The sequence below is a fragment of the Thamnophis sirtalis genome, unplaced genomic scaffold, assembly GCF_051295495.1.
Source record: "Thamnophis sirtalis isolate CommonGarterSnake01/CBP01778 unplaced genomic scaffold, rThaSir2_p1.2 scaffold_1, whole genome shotgun sequence".
Classification (NCBI taxonomy): Eukaryota; Metazoa; Chordata; class Lepidosauria; order Squamata; family Natricidae; genus Thamnophis; species Thamnophis sirtalis.
In genome coordinates, this window is record NW_028261381.1 from 181687561 (window position 1) to 181706335 (window position 18775).

Genomic DNA, 18775 nt, shown 5'->3' on the forward strand with positions numbered 1-18775 from the left:
CCAAATTAATATTATAGGTCAATGTCTTAACTAGACCAGCACAATTTCTAATGTTTAGTCCCTCCTCACTTTTTATGCTTCATCCCTTTCATCAGGACGAATTCTGGAAAATTTAAGAATTATATCCTCTTTTATGAGGATATTGGTTCTTTATTGAAAAAAGTGCAAAGATTTACTCTACAGCAAACCTCATCAGGAACAGTATTTCTAAAAGGAGTTCCTGAATCCCAAAGAAAGCAAACATTCATCTACATCTTTTGCCTCCAGGTGAAACTTACACATATGGAAAAAGATGCTGGAATGGGTCTTTCTGAAAGTTTAGGCTGTTGAAGGATAAAATAATAGTTGCCAGGGGCAAATTCCCACCAATAATGAGATCCCCAGGCCTGTAATAGTCCTTCAGAATCGGCAGAAACCTTGTCAACACACATATGCTTTGCATCCTCTTAGCAGAAGTTGGAAGCAGGAGCCAGAAGAGCAGGAGGAAGAGGAGGAGAGGCAGACCTGTCATTCTTCTCAGCTTCCCTCCCAGATCAGGAATCAAGGTTTGTGCACAAGGTGAATTGCAGGTAGCATTTGAAGTTTCATCTCATCAGAGCTTCAGTACAACAGAGACTAGCCTTTCCCCCTGGATGGTTTTGTGGCAAATTTATATCAACCATCCTTCCCTTTATAAGTCCTTTGGCTGTGATCAAAAACAAAGATGAGGCCAGCTAAGTCTCATCAAATCCAGAAGTGAGCTCTTTGCAAGAGAAGGTGAGGTGACATGTCCGGCCCCATCGGGAGAACTCCAGGCATGTTATTTTTTAAGCCAGTGTTCTCTTGGAAGGTTTTGGTGAATAGAAATCCACTGGGGATAAGAATTGCGGTCTCACAGATGATTGCAAAGAAAAGCAATTGTCCTCCTCAATTATTACTAGATTGGTTTTCATGCCAGAAAGGGGAAAAGATGTTTGTGTCTCTTCTTGTAATCCCCAGAGATGGACTTGAACATGAAGGTGAAGTTGGATATTTTGACTTATATGTAACTGAGCCCCTACAGACAAGGTGGAGTTTTGATAGAGGAATTATCATACCACACCATATGATCTTTATCTACTGTTGTTGCTCTCTAACCCCATCTAGTGGCCAGGGAGACAAATATGCTCCAAGTATATTGTTTGATGTTAATCCACCCATTTACCCATCAGCTCATATTCTCAAACAAGTGCATGTTGGGAAGCCATACTCCATTTCCTTTAGCATTTGGAGAAGACAGAAACACAAGGAAGCATTCATCTTAATCTGTGGCACATGGACTTCAGGCTGTGCTTCTGGTGGCATTGGAGTCGAGGATTGCAAGCTCTGTGGCCCTGCACCGAGCTCTCCTCATCGGAGGGCTCCAAAAGGAGCAACCAGCCTGCAGGGGTAGTGAGGCAAAAGGAGGTGCCTTGCAGGTTGAGGAGAGCCACATCTCTTCTCCCTGACTTGAAAAATCCCCCTCATCCAAAGACGAGGACCAGCGGCAGTCAACATGGGTGCCATGAAGCTGGGGACAGCCGAAGAACCTAAGAAAGTGCAGGAGCAAAGAGAATGAACAATGATTGTCTTCTTCTACTTAAAAATTAACCCCAAGGAAAATAAAAATCTGTGCGAAGAGAATCTAAAAAGATAATTTTTTAAGCTGCAAAAATAGGCACTTTTCAGATTTATGTTGAAAAGAAAGTCGAAAGCACCATCTACTCTTGAAAGGAAAAGTGACTCCTAGACTCCTGGAAATATACAGAGGAGGGAAGGAATACCTGACATCTGGTGGAGGACTGTGATTTTTAACTGTTTATTGCCTTACATTTACTAGAGGTGGAAATGAGACATTTTATAATAGAAACTCTGGGAAACCAGAATAAAAGACCAAAATTACAGAGTAGATTCAAAGAACTTGGAAAATAGCTTGGATTATTGGAGTAAATGTTGGAACTGGCCCATCTAAATAAATGACTTTGCTTTTAAATAAATGGCATTTGATTGAAATTAATATCAGCTGGGAAAAAAGGCAGCATGGAAATCTGAGAGGAGTTGAACAATGAAATCCATGGCAATCTCCTGAACTGGATGGGTCTGCCACCTGCTGAAGTAGCCCTGGGGGTTTTCCGGGCCTTTTCTTCATGGCCGCACAAGTGGCAAAGCTCTTGACATAGTCCTCAATGCCCCTTTCAATTTTGGCCACCAAAATTGCCTTCGGGCAGGTGCAGGGTTTTCAAGTAGCCAAAATGGCCTGCCTGCTTAGAGTTATGACTCTACTGAAGTACTTGGAGTTGCAGGCTGGCAAGCAAATATAGTTTTGAACTTTTCCAGGCTAATCTATCTCTCAGGGTCAGGGTCTTAGAGGAACTTATCCATTAAATAATTCCTTCTCAAGTGCTGCAACTGATTACAATTTAGCGGTGGTCCACAACTATCATCCAGGCTTTGATTATCATGTTTTCAAAGTGTCTTCAGTGATGTCCAGCCCCCTAATTTGATGGGAAATTTGTTCATCAAGATGTGTTTATTATTACAAGGAGGAATTTATTTCATTTCATTATTTTAATTTAGTTCGTTTTTTTAAGTTAGTACTTTAAAGGACCGTGTTTAGTATTAGTGTTTTAAGCAAATATGATTTTTTTCTTTAGACATCTGTGGCTTTATAGAATTGCCTACAATTATTCAATTCTTTTTGAAATGGGGGAGTTTAAATTCTCCTCACATCTGAATTTTCTACACTTCTTCATCCATGTCTGGCAGAATTTTCCTGAGCTCGATGAGCAAAATATGTTATAATTTTATGCAGTATGTCATCATGTCTTGCAATATTTCATCTCTTGCACTTTCTTGATAAACCAGGGTGCTCTATAAGAGCTGCATGGGTAGATAATCTCCAGAGGAATAATTCTACCCATGCCAAGGATCACAATCTAATTTCCCTAATGAGTGTATGTTCCTAGCAAGGTCATCCAGGACATGAGATTCATCCCAGCTTCCTTATTTAAGTCAGGAGGCATCTGTCAATCACCCAGTCCTGTGACATGTAGTTATTTAAGGGTGATAATCAGCACCTTGAATTGTACCTTGGAGAAGCCTGGGAGCCAATGCAGCTCATGGAACAGAAATCTAATATGGGTGGACATAAAAGTTCCCAATACTGTGAACACCTCTTCATTTTGGACCAGCTGCAGTTTTCAAGGGGTCTTCAAGTGTAGTTCTAATGCAAAAACATTACAGCATGAAACAGTAGAGAATATTCATAGCTCAGGTTTAGATGGTGGCAGTGGTTTGTTCTCTGAGTTTACCATTTACCTCCTGGACATTTCATTACCCAACTATGTAATATCTTCAGTGGGACTTTGGGTGAAGTTTCTTGTTCGGTTTCTCTTCCATTTATATAGGTCTTATGTGGTGTTGTGTTCAGTTGGTCGCATGACTGGTTGTTTGTGTGGCACAAAATTCAGCTGGTGAGAAGGTGGTCAGTTCTGTCGTTCATTAGTCATGTGGATGGTCTAGTTTCTTATAGGTAAATATGTTGGTTCTACGTCAGTGTGTTTATTAATGAACCCTTTTGTAGAGTTTCAGGGTTCAATGATTTTGTGTACATGATGGATTTTGGCATGGCCAATAATTTTGGCTTTGGCCCAGTCAACCAATATTGTTCATTTTTGACATGGCTCAAGACCAGGGACTTCTGGTTTTGTCACTTGACTGTAAAGTTCCCAGAAGACGACCTAATTAATTTACGAGTTCAAGGCAGAGCTTTTCTCAAAATTCCAATTTATTAAGAGAGACATGTTGGCACATCGGCTGAGGGAAGGCAGGTGCCCACTGGAATCTCTCCCATCCATGACCTGGGAAGAAAGCCCATTGTGGGGCTGCTTGATTCACTGGTTGTGGCCCAAACATTGATGACTGGCTAGGGGAAGATATGGCCCAAGCCCCTTTCCGCTGGCTGGGTTGATTTTCCCATATTGGTGGCCAAGCAGGCAGCTACAGACATCTCTCCCATCCATGACCTGGGAAGAAAGCCTGATTTGGTGGTGCTTGATTCACAGGCTCCAGCCCAAACATCGGGGGCTGAGTAGTGAGAGATGCTGGCCAAATCCCTTCCTGCTGGCTCAGCTCATTTATCGCTGTATGGAAGGAGTCAAAATCTCTACTCCTGGGTTTTGCCGAGCCTTGGCTGGGGGAGGAGGGGGATCATCTACTCACGTTTAGCTGCACAAGTTGGTCTGGGAGGCACCAATCATCTTGTCGGCTGCTGGGTGACTGCTTTGGTCCCCTCAAGCAGTGTGTTGAAATAGCTTTTCCAACCCCCTCCAGCTGCGACCACATGTTCCCAGACGCTATAAATCTCTTGCCTTCCTCCTCCACAGATTCCTTTGTAAAAGTGGAAGGCTTGCAGAGAAGCGACTCGTCCTCTGCTTCCATTCTCAAGGGCTCGATTTTCATCTTCGCTGATATTTTACACTGAGCAGGTCATGCCGGGGTTGCTGGTGATTTATTTTTTTAAAAAAATATTTTTGTTACATAGACAACACATACCCACAACAATAAACAAAAAACAAAAAACAAAACAGGAAAAAAAAACACATACACCAAAAAAAAAAACAAAACCATCATCACATACAGCATGTTGTTTGGTTACAAGTGTTTTAACATTTATCATTCTTATACATTTATTATTTCATTTAATAGGTTATAATATACAGTTTGGGTTGCTTTGTTTACCATCCCTTACTCCTGTTATAACACCACCTTATTTTCCCTTTCTTTTCTCCCTCCCTCCCTTCTCTACTTTCTTCCTTCCTCCTCTCCTTTCCCTTCCTTCTTCCTGTACCTTTCTCCTACTCCTGCTCTTCCTCATCCCCTTCCTACCCTCTCTCCTCCTCTTTCTCTCCTTTCCATCCTCCTCTCCTTACCTCTTTCTTTTCACCCTCTCTCCCTTCTCTACGTTCTTCCTTCCTCCTCTCCTTCCCCTTCCTTCTTCCCTTACTTCTCCTTTGCTCCTACTCTTCCTATTTCCCTTCCTACCCTCTCTCCTTCCTTTTCTCTCCCTTCCATCTTCTTTTCCTTTCCCTTTCCTTTCTCCCTCCCTCCCTTCTCTACTTTCCTCCTTCCTCCTCGCCTTCCCCTTCCTTCTTCCCGTACCTTTCTTCTACTCCTGCTCTTCCTCTTCCCCTTTCTACCCTCTCTCCTCCTCTTTCTCTCCTTTCCATCCTCCTCTCCTTACCTCTTTCTTCTTTCCCCCGTCTTCCTTTCATTCTCTCCTCCTGTCTCCCTTTATTTTTCTATTATTGTTGGTGTGTCTATTTTAAATCTGTTTATGTTTCCTTGGGATAGTACTTCTGCCAACCCAGATATAATTTAGTATCATTTCTTATTCCCTTACCTTTGCTAATCTATCCTAATTATATTTCCCCCCACAGACACACTTTGTTTCTCTCTATTGTATATATACTTATATATTTGATACACACAACAATAAAAAAAACACACACAAAAAAACACAACAAGCATATGTTATAAAAAAAGTATATCAGCTGGTTACAAAAAGCTTTTGTGCATCTCTTCCATTAATTCATATTAATTTGAATGTCTTAACTCAAATATTTACTATATTAACATCATCATACCTCCACTTTTAGTTGACTACAGTTATTTAAACATCCTTCATCCTTAAATATACCAAAAATTCAATCCATAACCACATGCTGGCATTTCATTATAAAATCCTCCATTAACATTAAGTCCTCATATCCTGTTTTAGCTAAACATCCATAATATTTAATACCAAAGATTTCTAATCCTCCATGTATATAATTTATTATCATTCTCCTTTCTTTATTTAATTATATCCTATATCATAGCATTTTCCCCCTATAAGTTAAGATTTAACTGTATATAGTTTTATTTTTTATAATAATTATTATTGTTATTAATAATCTTTATATATAGTACAAAGATATTTCTAACCTTCCCTTCCCATATCCAATTATTACTTATCATATCAACTCAACATTGTATACATTACTATCATTATCAATTTTTATTTAACTATACCTATTACAAATGGATTTAACTAAGTTTAGCTAATTTTGAATTATACTCTTCCATCTATCAACCTGTATCTCTCCAATAACAGAACAATCTTATATCTGCTGCCATTTGTGGGTCCAATTCTCCAAATATCTTTATAAACAAGTCCATACGAAGAAATCTTTGCGCCTTCTTGTCTGTAGTGCCTCTCATATGATGTTGACGCCCTCTTTTTATTTCCTTTATCAGTTTGTCTTTAATTCTCAGCAGTGGTATCAAATGTTTTGCAGATAGTATTTCATAAACTATAAATTCTTTGATGTTTTCTTCTCCTCCTGCGCCCTGTCTTTTGAAGTAAATTTTCTCTTCATTTAACTCCTCTTCAAACATTCCATTCTTTCCTCCCTCAGAAGTAAACCAATTGTCACGAATATCAACAAGCTCAGATTCTTTATCTCCGTCATTCTTATTTTGTATTTGAAAAACATCCTCAGTTTTTTCCTCATACTTTGTTGCCAAAAACACCAAATAATCCAATTTTCTCTGAATTCTGTCTTCTGTATCAGACAGCGTCTTTAGTGCTGAAAGAATCACTTGAAGAGACGCTTGAATAGACACCATGTTTATACGCAGTTAGTATTTTTTCTTAAAAGCTCTGAGGTATTTGCAAGTAAAAGCAGACTGAAAGCTGTACAATCTTATCAGATCTTAAGCCAAAACAACCAAGCAATAAAAGTGTCAAGATGTAAACAGCCAAATTATAGTGAATTGGTTTACAGACCGCTTGCAGAAAATCAGAAAAGATATTGGAGTAATCTATCCATTATCCATGTGAATAACATTTAAAAAGTAAGATAACCACCATCCAAAACCATTAAAAAGATCAAAGTCGCTGCTAGATTCTTCTGTTCTTTAATTTAAATTAGTTTGAATTTTTAGGCAATCCGTTTTTCTTTTCTTTAAACAATAAAATGTTCTTACCAGCTGGAAACACTTTCTCTTTCTTTAGGGCTGTCTGCAGTTTCAATAGCCTTGTGGCTAATCTGGAAGTCACTGGCAAAGAGGGTTTTTCCTGAGTCCCCAGAGACTTTGCGAACATCTCTGGGACCACTGGGTCTCCCCCTACCTTTCACTGTCTCTTCGGGACAGCTTGGGTCCAAAAATGAACCGTCCAGAGGCCCCGGTATAGATGGACATTCAGGAGCAGCCTGAAAGTCCGTCTTCACACTGCTAAGCCCCGCCTTCTTCCGCTGGTGATTTATTTTTAAAGGAGATTCGGGTTAATGTCAGCCAAATATCATCCAAAATAAAATCAGAGTCCAAGGCAGAACTTTCCTCAAACTTCCAATTTATTAAGAGAGACATCTTGGCACAACTGTGGGAAACAAGAATCTGAAAGCTGCCTGGATTTTCCACCCAGTTGAAAGTTCATGATCTTGCCCTCATACCCACAAGTCCATCACATGGTCCAATCTTCCACTGCCATGCTGGCAGTTCCACCCATCCAGTTCTGGTCAGGCTCAGAGGTACAGAGACAAAGGATGACTTTGGGCTTCTAGGAAGGATTTTTTTTTTATTTTGACAACAAACATTCTACTCCTTACTATTCTACCTCCCTATTCCCCACTAATGAAAAAGCACAGTAAAATAAGCGAGAGTGTGGCCTAAAAGGAATATGACTGCAGGCCTGACAGTATAAAGACTCCTGCCTTGGAAAAGTGGTAGGAGTACAACACCTCCAAGGTCCCTTCTAGCCCTATACTGTATGTGAGGAACCATCTCACCCAGTACTTTTGGCCCATTCCTCTCAATTCAGCAGAAGGGCCATACTGAAGGCCTTTGTGGTCAGAGCTTCAGCTGGCAGGCTCTAGAAGGAGAATCTTTTCTATCATGGAATATCCCACAACCAAAGATGAGATCTGTCCCCTCCCATCATGATTCATGTGTCCTGTCCCCCTTTCCCTGGGCAGGAGGTGTCATGACTCCATATGGCAGAATCAAGTTCAGATGCCTCCTCCAGTCTCAAGTCAGCTGGACACCCATAGCCACTTGCTTTGCTCCAGGTAGTCCTTCTCAGAGATGCCCCCCAATTGCCACCTTCTCCTCTTGTCCTCTTCTCTTGCTGTCTGAACCCCCCTAAAGGCAAAGAGCTTTGGTCTTCCATGATCCCAGCTCTCAATGCCTAAACCTCTACTTTCTGAACCTCAAATGCTATACAGGTTGTCCTCGACTTACAACCACAGGTGAACTGGAAATTTATGTTGTTAAGGGAAACATGTGTTAAGTGAGTTTGGCCCCATTTTACAACCTTTCTTGCTGTAGTTGTTAAGTAAATCACCGCTGTTGTTCATGGCATGGTGGTTAAGTGAATCTGGCTTCCCCGTTGACTTGGCTTGTTGGAAGGTCACAAAAGGGGATCATGTGACTCCAGGACACTACAACCGTCATAAATATGAGTCAGTTGCCAAGTGCCCGAATTTTCAGCACTTGCCCATGGGAATGCTTTTTCATAAGTGTATAAAAAACCTCTTTTTTTCAATGCCTTTGTAACTTTGAATGGTCACTAAATGAACTTTTGTAAGTCAAGGACAGCCTGTATAATGTCACATAAGGATTTTAAATTCCTTCTGTGTTTAAGTTTTATATTTATTATATTGTTTTTGATATTTTTTAAATTAAATCAATATTTAATCAATACTAATTTTAAATAATCTATTTTCTCCTTTTAATGTAAGGTATTAAAATAAATAAAAATAAAATAAACAAACAAAATCACTGTTGTTGACTCCCACCTGAAATTCCACCTTTGCTGGATCTCCGGAGTTTTCTGCAACACTCCACAAACAGCAAGAGGGAAGCAGAACGAATCACTTTGTCCCAGCTTAGATATTTAAGAAAGAAAAATCCTTGACTCCTTGTAGAGTGGGATATACTTTTACTAAAAGTCAAGTGGTTACAATGTAAGCAAAGCCAGATCTGAAGATTCCCGCATAAACCATGTAATTTTCCATTTTCCCAGGTCCTTCCCATATGTCATGTTGTTGGTGTCCCATGAGGTTAAAATTAGTTGTTTTTGTAACAATTCTAAAGTTTGGTGCCTGTGTTCTGTTCCCATGCCTGTGTCCTTGGATCATTCAGTCATTGTTGGTGGTTGCCTCCTTTTTCTGTCATTCCTCCCCACCTATCTTCCCCCATCCTTTATGGCAGATCTTACATAGAAACTCTTACTGTCCGCAACCCACCTGGCACCGATCCCTCCTCTCTGGGAGTGATTCTCATGTGGGAAGAGATGGAAAAAATGGGGAATGGAGCCTATTTCCAGGAGTCAGTGTAGGAGGAGGTTGGTGTAGTGGGAAGGACCTTCTGTGAATGGATTTGGTCTGGAAGGTTGAGACCCCTACGGCTAATTGTCCTGCATGGCAAATCTCCCTGGTCAATTTGTAGTGCAGTGAATCACCTGGGGTGAGGCAAAGGAGAAGGGAAGCTGGAGAGAGGTGGCTGGAGAGGATCAACTGGGGAGGTGCTGACAAGGAGGGGTGGCCATGGTGGGTTAGCTGGGATGGGATGGCTGGGGAGTGGTGATTAGGGAGAATCAGTTGAGGGGGGATGATAGGGAGGGGATACCAAGATGGGGCTAATGGGGAAGGGTGGCCATGATGTGTTTTAGGTGAAATGGGGAGGCTGGGGTGATGTGGCCAGGGCAAGGTGACTGCAGCCAATTGTCCCATTCCCATCAATGTAATGTGTTGCAAAGTTACTGTTTCATCATTGTTGCTAAATAAGGACTATCTGTAATGTGTAGCTATTACAACTGCTTAATCCTTCAGGCTCCCTCCCTCTGTGGTTTCAAATGCAGGACCAAAAACCAATAATCAAGTATAGTTTGTTAAAATAGTGCCTGTGATAAATTTTCTCCAGAGAATAGTGGGAAGAACTCTTGAAGACCAAAAGATGAACTCATTTTATACATTTGAGAAAGGAAGAGATGATGTAAGCATACTTACTCATAGTTTTGAATATCAGTTATTTTCCCACCCTTCTACTCTTACAATTTTCAACACAGAAATATTCTCTTACTAAAATACATATCAGGTGTGTTGCCATAGAAAGTTTGATAAGGACTATCAACATCAAGTCTCACACCAGTATTGTTTGTTAAAAGTGGGCTTAGGATAAATTTTCTCCAGAGAAGTGTGGGAGGAATTCTTGAAGACCAAAGAATGAACTCATATTCATATATTTGAGAAAGGAGAAAATGATATATGCATAAGGAATAGATGATGTCAGCATATGTATTCATAATTTGGAATATCAGTTATTTTCCCACCTTTCTACTCCCCCCCGTCCTTTTACTGATACTATCTTCAACAAAGAAATATATTCTTAATAAACTACATATCAGGTGTATTGCCATAGAAATGGTGATAAAGCTTATTGAACACCACAGCTTTCAAGTTTGCTATTTTATGGGGAAATTAGTACAAATTCCTTCTGTTTCTTCGTCTCACATGAGAAACCATTTGATGAAAAGGGAGATATAATTAAAAAAAGTGGTATAGACCTCCATAAAGCCTCAGACATCTAAGGAAACAACCACCTATCTTTAAAACACTGATACTTAACCTTTAAAATACTATCTTAAAGAAAAAAAATTAAAATGAATAAAATGAGAAAAAATAACTCCTTGGAATAATAAATGCATTTTCAACAACTAGCTTCCCATCCACATAGGGCACTGGAGCTCGCCAGGATACTTTGACAACACGATAAATGAAAGACATGATAAAGGAAAGGCTGGGTGATTGTTACTGAAAGCAGGTTTATTGTAAAGAGGTGCAACACTTGATTCTTTTATAGACAAATTTCTCCTTCATGTCATCATTTTTTTCCAAAATCTTATCACATTCTAAACATGCCTCAAAAACAAATATAAATGAGGCCAACTATTGCATTAGTTAGAAATTTTTGTTTCTTACTATATTTTCTCTACAATTCAGTTCTGGCCTCATCAGAATAATGTAGCATTTGGGGAAAAAGATACAAGCCAAGAGAGCAGCCCCAGAGGCCAAAATGGAGAAGATCTCCACAGCCACCATGGACTTCCCTTTGGTGCTCAGGTAGGTGGGGAGGAAGGAGATCCAAACACTGCAAAAGACCAGCATGCTAAAAGTAATGAACTTGGCTTCATTGAAGCTGTCGGGCAATTTCCTAGCTAGAAATGCCACCGTGAAACTGACAAAGGCCAAAAAACCTAGGTAGGCTAGGACAGTGTAAAACATTAAAGCTGAGCCTTCCTTGCATTCCAAGATGATTTCTCCAAACACGGAATGGAAATCCCAGCTGGGATATGGGGGAGAGGTTCCCAGCCAGGTGGCACAAATAAGTGCTTGGACCAGGGGACAAGCTATGACAATGGAGTTGGTCAGTGGTTTTCCTAAGAGTTTCCTTGTCCTGTTTCCTGGCTTGGTGGCCATAAAGGCCAGAACCACTATAACAGTTTTTGCCAACACAGAGGAAACTGCAAGGGAAAAGAGAATAGCAAAGGCAGATTGTTGAAAGAGACAGGTGACCTTCCCAGGTTGACCAATGAAGAGGAAGGAGCAAAGGAAGCAGAGCAATAAAGAGACCAGGAGGATGTAGGTGAGATCTCGGTTGTTGGCTTTGACAATTGGTGTGTCATGATGTTTATAGAAAATCACCAGGACTGCAGAAGTGATCACAGAGAAAAAGAGAGCAAGAAAAACTAAGACGTATCCCAGGGTGTCTTGATAAAGAAGGAAGTGGAGCTTCTTGGCAATGCATTGGTCCTTGTCCTTGTTGGGACATTGATCTTCTGGGCAGGGATTACAGGAAGCTGCATCTGAAAACAAAAGTCTTTATCTAAGGATTTATTGAGCAACTACCATGCAACTATCCCTTCCACAAAGGTGATACAGGTTTTGACTTTCTGGTGTTTGCCTACCCACAAAGGCCTTGATTAAAGAACCCATGTGCAATTTATGGGGCATTGAAAAGAGCAGATCATCCTTCATTTATAATGATCCTGGGGATAAATTAGCCAGAGACAAGGTTTTGTTCAGGTCCAGCTCTCCATTCACTGTGCACTTCCATGAGTAACATGGATTTCAGTCTGAGGTTCCTGCCTGGTTTTTTGGCCATTTTATAATGGAACACAAAGAAGAAGGACAGACCTGTTATCCAGGAATGCTGCTGTTTTGTTTGTGTGTATTTTATTCCTGTCTTAACCTCTCTGCTTTGTACCTCAAATCTGTTCATTCAAACATTTTTGCTCTCTCTGCTCTATCAAAGAAACATAGATAGATGAATGTCCTCTTTCCCTGGCAGCTCTATTTCCTCAGAGGTTGATAGTGCTGACAGAAGGAGAATATTCTGAATAAAAAAAATTAAAGCTTGGACCAGACACCCCATTCCTCAGGAGAGTTTGGAAGTTGGTTTTTTCAATTGGATGTTAGAGGAGGAGTGGAAATCCTAGTTGGACATAAATTCTGCCCTAAAGTTACCCTGCCTGGAACTGCTGATTATCAGGGAAAGGGGGGCTCTGTGGCCAGGAAAGTTTATATCTGTAAACTGAAAGGTTTCCTGAAAAATATGATTTCCTGTCAATCTCATAAAAAATGACAATAGCAAAAAAAATGACAATGAATGCCTTCTTTGATCCTGGAGGATTAACATTCAAAGCCTTGTCTACCTGTCTGATTAGAAATAGTCCCTTCTGGACAAGCATCACACTGGTAGCAGCAAATCGGCTTGCCCTCTGGAACACTTTTTCTCTCTCCTGCAAGGCACCTCTTCATGCCACACCTGGCAAAGGGCACCTTCTGAAAGAGGAAAGAGAAACACTTTAGATGACCTAAGAAATGAATCTGCTTTCCTTCTTTTCCCCATTCCTATTTCCCTTTCTTATTCCTATTTCTATGTTCAGAATTTCTTCTGAAGAAATATATTGCCACCATTTTTTAGAAATCGAGAGCATTCCTGAGGGAATCAGGCCAGTGGTATTCCTGACACACCTATGGATGTAGGAGATTGGAACTGGAATCTCAGCCTTCAGAGAAAGGCTTATAATAGGACTAGAACATTTCTAAAAGATAGAACCATGAGGATAGAACCAGTGGTGGGATTCAGCCAGTTCACACCACTTCGGGAGTATTGACTTTTTGAGCAGTTTGGTGAACTGGTTGTTGGAAGAAATCATTAGGGCAGAGAACTGGTTGTTAAATTATTTGAATCCCACCACTTGATACAACTGAGTAGAAATGGTCCTTAGAAATTACTGTTGCTGGCTGTAATTGCATCCTGCATTTCAAGCAGAAGTCATTCCCAAGCCTAACCCTTTGTGGAATGACACAAACCAGACCTCAAATGTGTTACATGCAAAACAGATTTTTCACCAAATGACTGCTATGATTTCTGACTCAAATATTTTTCAAGTAAGGGAGATGTTCTGCATCTCAGGAAGAGGATGAATCTTTCCCTGAACATACAACATTTCCTTGCAACTCACCTTTGTAGCCCAGACAATTCCATCAGAGTTAATGGTGAAATTCTGGCCTTGGGGAGCCTCAGGATTTACTTGCCCAACCTTCATGGGGACAAAAGATCGATTTGGAAGGAAGAGCCAATTGAGAAGATCATAACGAGCAGATCCCAGTCCATCTTCTGAGAAGGAGACTTCATCTCCAGCACTGTTGTTGAACTGCATTTTGCTCAAATAGGGAAGAATCTGAAAGAAAGGAGACCTTCAGAAATTGGGATATTTTTTGCTAGAGCTACAAATGAGACATCGTGGCTTCCATCATCACATGATGGCCATCTTCAGAAGATGGGTTTTTATTTGAGAAGATAGTTCCATCTCTTGGTTGCAATCTGAGGACTCAGATGTAACACCAAATATTTAACTCTGAAACTAAACATTTTCCAATTATCACTGGGCATGGTTTCCAACTCCAATTTCAGCAAAACACAATAATTTTTGTTCCACAGTCTAAATTTAATTTAAGGAATTTCCTCTTGTGATACTTGGCTACATGCACTTTCCAATAGTTCATTTGTCTGAAATTCTTGTTAACTGATAAATGAATGTTTGAAAGGAATAAATCATTTCTATCAGAACCATGGAAAATTCCACTGGTTTTCTCTAGTTTGTTATCAAAAGCAGAAGAATGCAGGAACCAGGTTTGATCCACTGGGCCATGTGGAAGGAAGCATCTGACCTGGTTGGTCACTTCACTATTCAAAGAGGTGCAACATTTTACCTTTTGATGGAGAAAATTCTGATGAATTTCAGACCAGAAACACATTAAGACCACTTTGAATCTTGTCATAGAAACAGAATCACAGCGTAAGGTCCCAAACTGTACTTGAGTCTCCATAATGCCAAAGGGAGAAACCCAAGAAGAGGCTTGGAGGCTTATTTGCAAAAAGAAGAGCTGGGTAGACCATTCCATGAACATGCAGATGAGATGCATGTAAGTAAGGCCACACCTTGGGGAAAGTATGGCATCCTTTTATACCTTCAGAAACACCAGCTTTTGCTTCCAGTTGCAGCTGTGGTAAGAACAGCTGGAAAATAGTGGGCTTTGCTGAGCCCCGCAAAAATCAGCCGGTAACTGCTGCTGGGAGACCCTTCGGGGTCAAAGCCTCCTTGGTGGGGAGGTGAAGGAGACCCTTTGGGGTTATAGCCTCCTTGGTGGGGAGGTGAAGGAAGGAGGCACAATTCTCTGGTCAAAGAACTCACAAATTCCTCGTTAGGTCCGAAGCAAGCTCTCTCGAAAGGCAAATGGTATGACCGCCATTGCTGGCAGTCACAAAGCCGGGACAATCAGGACCCAATATTTGTGCAGGAGTGGTGTATAGACAGAACATTGAAACTGGGTGAGTTAGTTACCAACTTTTACTCTAATGACTTGCAAAAAGAATATGAAAAGAAAATTTCTAAGATTAAAATAGCAGTGAATTAACACACAGAGAAAACCCTTCCAGAAACAAAGAGGTGAAAAAAGACCAAGAGAAGCTATAAAATACAGAAAGCTTGGAAAAGAACTCAAATAATTTGAAAGTGACTTTAGGGAAATTTTATTTGTTTATTTGGTTTTTTAAACCAGCTGGATTCATTGGATAATCAGCTGTTTTTGTTTTTTACAGATTCCTTAACATTGGAATTAAAGAGCCATCTACTGGAGAAAATGTAGTATTGCAACACTATAGCCACAGTATATTCAATGAAAGCTAATCTAATACACACAAAGCCTAATACACAGAATAGTAGCAACAACATCTGGAGAATGGCCTGACCTTGACTCTGATATTAAAAGACGACTGGGAAAATTTGAGAACATTCAATGTTTGTTTTTCCTTTTGAAGAGTTATAAAAGGAACTAATTTGTAAACAACTAAACTTTATTAAAACTGATTATTGGATTATGGATTGAAAAGATTGGAAGAATTTAGTGGGTTAATTTGGACTAATTTGAACTTGGACTATTAATGTTATTTGGTAGAATATTCTATAAGGCAAAGGAAGTAAAAGAGCAGAAGAAAAGAGAGAAGGAGGAAAATAAGACTTTAAACTTTGGACAGTTGGCAGATAGATAATTGGGGAACTATAAGGCTGTAAATTTTTATGAAATAAAATGAGGGGTTTTGGAGGTATAACTATGGGATTGATGTAATTTTATTAGGTAGGAGTTTTTAAATATTGAGATATTGGAGCAATAGAAATATACTTTTCATAACCTGTATTAAATCACTATAAAATGGATTTGCAAGAGACATTAGAGATCTATGAAGAAATATTGTTTATGTTAAAAAGTGTGTGTTAATCTTGAAGAGACAATAAAGAGACAAAGGGATTGTTTAAAGAAGCAGAGATGAATGTAGAAGCTACTCAACAATTGGGGGGGAAAAGAGGAACATGATACGCAAGGAATAGATGAGTAATTAGAAAAAGCAGGGGAAGGGGAAAATAAAAATGAGAAGCGATAAGTCAAGAACAAAGAGGAGAAAAGATTAACAAGTAGAAGACAATTACTTAACCCATTAATTTATAATGATACAGAGATAAAAGAGAACAATATCCTTAAAACAAAACAAAATAAAGTCTTGTGGATGGGTGTTCAAATAACACAACAGAAAGAGATAAAAGGCACCCAGAAGGGAAAGTTTAGAAGACAAAAAAAATCAAAAAGGGATGCAAGATTCCAAGAGAGAGACAAAAAGTTGAATCAATAAATGATGAAATTTTAGAAATATTGAGAGATGATGGATAATGAGAAAATATATTAATAAAATGTGAAAATACCACAACCCCCAATACAATCAGATTAGTAGATGGTCATTTAAGATTAGGTAATTTAACTGTATTATTAATACTAAGAGTGTGTTAAAATATATTGTGAATTTAAAATACTAAGGATTAGAAATGGTGGGGACTTTAAGATACACTCCCGTGAATATTGTTAATAATTGGTGTAATCCCACACATTGGTGTAATCCCACACATTGGTGTAATCCCACACATTGAAATATTAAGGCTATGGTGGAATAATGAGTGACTTTTAAAATATTGAATTATAACATTTAGTAAGGAATAAAAAACACAGGGTGCAAAGAAATGTTATTTATGTTTAAATGAATTAATGGAAAAATGTAAAAGGAATATGAAATGAGACTAGTATTGTTGAAGTTGGAAGATTAGAACTCCGTATATTATTTGTATTATTATTGTTAATGTTGTTTCAAAAAGTCTTGTCCACAAAATATATATGTTTATACTGGAAAAAATAAAACATTTTTCTTTAAAAAAAGAAACATCAGCTTAGTTCCCAATTCTGGACCCCTGGCCCATGCCTTCCTTGTAGCCGTGCATTGGCTGTGCGCAGCAAGAAACAGGGGAGCTGGGTGCTTAGCATCCCAGGTATTTTCCAGATGAATCCCTGCCAAACCATAACATAAAAAGATAACAGGAGTTGGATCACTGGTAGAAGCAAACAGCAGAGGAAATTCCAATTCTTAGCAAAGGAATTCTTACAGAAGCAAAAAAGCAAGTCAAACCAATTCTACTGATTCTACTATTACATCCCACTAATTCTACCAGTTCCATTTTTATTATGATGTCCTTTCAACGGTTCACCGACAAATGCGCGGATGACAAAAGCGCACTGACAAAACCGCGATGAAAATACCGCTACATCAAAATCACGCCCACAACAGCGCGCCGACAACAGCGCACCGACAACAGTGTGCTGACAAAAGCGCGCCTTCAACAAACAACGTGAAAACAATGTACTATCCCTAACCCTAACCCTAACCCTAAACCTAACCCTAAACCTAACCCTAAACCTAACCCTAAACCTATCCCTGAACCTAACCCTAACCCTAACCCTAACCCTAACCCTAACCCTAACCCTAACCCTAACCCTAACCCTAACCCTAACCCTAACCCTAACCCTAACCCTAACCCTAACCCTAACCCTAACCCTAACCCTAACTCTTATCTTAACCCTAATCATGCTTTTGTCGGTGCGCTGTTGTCGGCATGCTGTTGTGGGCGCAATTTCGATGTCATGGTTTTGTCGGCACGGTTTTGTCATGCACGCATTTGTCGGCTCACGCTTTCAACAGTATTGGAAGGAACATTGGAGGTCTTCTAGTTCAACCCCCTGATCAAGCAACAGACCCTCTATAGTTTTAGACAAGTGGCTATCCTGTCTCTTCGTAAACGACTCCAGCAATGGGGCACCCAAGACTTCTAAAGGTAAACCGTTCATTAAGAAATTTCTCCTAACTTCTAGGTTGCTTCTCTCCTTGGTTAGTTTCCATCCATTATTAATCAGAAACTGCTTCAACACAGCAAGCTGAGTAGCACAACAAATGGTAAACTAAAAAAATGAGCAAGGTCTCAGATGAATTTGGATGGGAGCATGCATACATTCAATCAGTAACTGAAGAAATTCACATGGGGAGCTTTCAATCTAAGCAGACTGAGTAGCAAGCAATAGTAAATACCTGCAATGACTGGACATTTGAGATCCTCTTTCCAAGCCTCATCATGTTTGGTCGAACTCTGGATCCATACATTGCATGTAAAGCGTGTGCCAGCGCATAAACAGCATTGTAGATATTGTAGCTTTCACCTGTCATTCTTTTTTCAAATGTGTAATTGGGCACATTCTGCAGATTTTCCTTTCCTGTACACTGCTTTTCCCCCTTTGGACGGAACTTTCCTGATTTATGGATCTTGCAGCGAAAGACATTTTTCCACCATAGAGGGAGAAAGACATTTCCTTGGGGGTTCAAGGGGTCTAAAGACATGAGGAATTGACTGAATTCAGAGACATCCCTGGAGTGGTCTCTAAAATGCAAGACCCCATGAAAACGCTTTATATGTTGCAATGCGACTTCACTTTCTTCCATGCCTAGTTTCCAATGCGAAGTGAAGATATAAACTTTTCTTAAGGATACCTTTTTGAATTTTTCAAAAAAATGTATAGCGCTTATTACACTTAGAGTAACAATTGAGTCTGCAAACAGAATAAATACTTGTGTTTTAGACCAGGTAAGGGAATTGAGAATAAACCATTTCTGAGTTTGTTGAATATTGTCCAGTTTCAGCATTAGAGTGAAGGCCAGGCAGATCTCCTCCTCCTGGAGCATTGGCATCAGAGTTGAGATGAAACGTTCTCCCCTGTCATCTTCAGGGGCAAAAAGC